This window comes from Cetorhinus maximus, chromosome 7 (genome assembly GCF_964194155.1).
Source record: "Cetorhinus maximus chromosome 7, sCetMax3.hap1.1, whole genome shotgun sequence".
In the NCBI taxonomy this organism is placed as follows: Eukaryota; Metazoa; Chordata; class Chondrichthyes; order Lamniformes; family Cetorhinidae; genus Cetorhinus; species Cetorhinus maximus.
In genome coordinates, this window is record NC_135885.1 from 66,778,722 (window position 1) to 66,781,295 (window position 2,574).

Genomic DNA, 2,574 nt, shown 5'->3' on the forward strand with positions numbered 1-2,574 from the left:
TTGTAAATGCCCCATTTTTCAGTTTTCAACACAGTCACACTTGACCTGAACCTGGAATTTCTGTGGGGGTACTTCTGATCTTCTGCCATAACTTGAGGAAAAGGTCAGCAGAAACCATGATGCAAGCCAGGATTTCTGGAAATCCTCTGAAAACATTACAGCCGGTTAATCGAGGAATCCTTGTGAAAGTTGTGTCCCTAGAGTCCAGCAACATTCTGTCTAATAAACAGGCAAGCTGCACAAATGGTATTTCAACAACAGAAAATACCTTTCCTGCAAAAAAAAGTAAAATGCCAGCTTAAGATAAAAGAGGGAAAATCTACTACAATGGTAGACTCCAAAACATCAGTGAGAAAGGACACTTCAAAGAGAAAAGCAAAAGTTTTTCCATCATCCTGTATCCCAAACAATTTTAAATCTAAATTCTCCTTTTTCCAATTTATTTTTTAAGCTCAATGTCAATGTTAGGAATAATATATGATAGGATTGGGTGGGTGACTTTCTTGTCTATCACCTTTCTACATGATAGTAGTGAAAGGTGTCATCAGACAGTAAGTAATAGTACTAGAAAAATAGAAGCCTCAGATAAAGTGCGTCAACAATCACGACAGGTTTTCAAGAGCATAAGAATATCAGTGACAACTAGTCAGCATTTAGAACATTATTTAAATCATTCCAATTTGATCTAAAGATTATTCCTCCTCCATTTTATAATACTAAGCCTTAATATTTCATCAGCTATTACCAATAAAGACTTTAGGGGATTAAATTCAGTAGCAATCTATAATCGCAGTGCTGTAACAATTGGTATCTTCCTGAGCGCTACATCAGCTCTATCACATTCAACTTGTCAGATCTTTGACTTTCGCAATAAAAAATTTGGTCAGAACATTGAATTTTTATCCAAAATATCATATTAATCCATTACAGTATTATTTTGTCACAACAGAGTTTGGCTCTTATTATTTTGTTAATAATCCTCATATTCCTCTTTATGTTTGTGAAATATTAACAAAATGTTACTCATTCAGCCAGAATGTTTGATAAAGTGCATTATTTTCTTACAAAGCACATCTTTTCTGTTTAATTATAATATTGTATAATTATATAAAATTGTTTAATGGTAATGCATTTAACTTATCAGTTTACTTTTCAGTCTAGCATATCTAACACTCTCACCACTGCTGTCATTGATTTTATATTTTGGATGAAATGTGCTGATATCTGAAGCCAATTAAATTACCATAATTAGCAATGAAATTGTAATTACAATTCAGACAGGCATGTGCATGTCAATGAAGTCTTGGGAGTCATCCATAATCTTGTTTGGAGTAATTTGTATTAAACTGAATTCATTATGGTTTTACAGTATAATTAACTGTAAAAAATGAAGATTATTGTATATAATATATGGTCCTGTTGATTGAAAAATGGATAGTTCTGTATTTTAATAATGCATTTTCATTTCAAATCTAAATTCTTGCAGATTCTTGCTCCTCAATTTGTCCATTTTAATGCTTCTGGAAAGATCATTGCAGAGTTAATCTAGCTCAATTGTAATTGGACAAGCCTTAAAAAGTTTTAACACTAGAGCTTTTGTATGAAAAACTAAATACTAATTGGAGACATCAAAAGCATGACTGTTTTATGTCTTTTATCAGAATAGTTTTTTATTAATATAGAAGCATGGCAACAAGATGTCAGCAGATTAATCAGACTTGAGAGGGCTTTGCAGGGTCAAAAGAATTATGGTGGCCATCTCAAAACATATCACGAACAGACTCTATTATCCCAGCAAAAACATATTTCCAACTAGTTTTACAGTAATAGAAGCTCTGCTCTAGCAATCCTAAACTAAGAGAACATTTTCGTCTTCTCACTAGCTGAAGCATGAATTACACTTGGCTTGAGCTTCTTCCAGTTTACCACCTAGCTGGTTTCAGGACAGGCAGAAGATCAAAGTGGTTGCTGATTCACTTCCCCCTTAATAACACTAACCAGCATTTTCCTCCAACATGAGGACAGTGTAAGGTTACCAACTCTGGTTGTATATATTCCTGGAGCTTTCAGCACATGACCTCCTTCCTCCAACTGCCCCCCACCAATACTCCTGCCATTGGTTGCCCAAAACATCCATCCTCCTAATGCACTGCCTTCCCACACCAGTTGGGAAGCAAAAAGACGCTTCATTACCTAATTTGATTATTTTCTCCCGTCACCAATATTTTTTATAACAATACGGGAGAATTCAATTTTTTGATGCCTCTTTGATTTTTCTTTCCACGGTTGCTTGCAGCAAATTGGAGATTACTCTTCAATTCCTGGAGACTCCAGCCCAATCCTGGAGGGTTGGCAAGACAGTGGCCAGATGCATCCATCCAAATACAGCCCACTGGTATTCCTGCCAGACACCTGATTTCTGTCTGTGGTTAGCCCATCACTAAGGAGGCCATTAAGGGGCATTTGGTAATTATGCCGACAGGTAGAACCACATTTAAAGTGAACCTTCATAGGATCTTCAAATTGCTATAAATTTGCTTGTGAAGATTCTACAAGTTTCAGCATTGTTCTTTA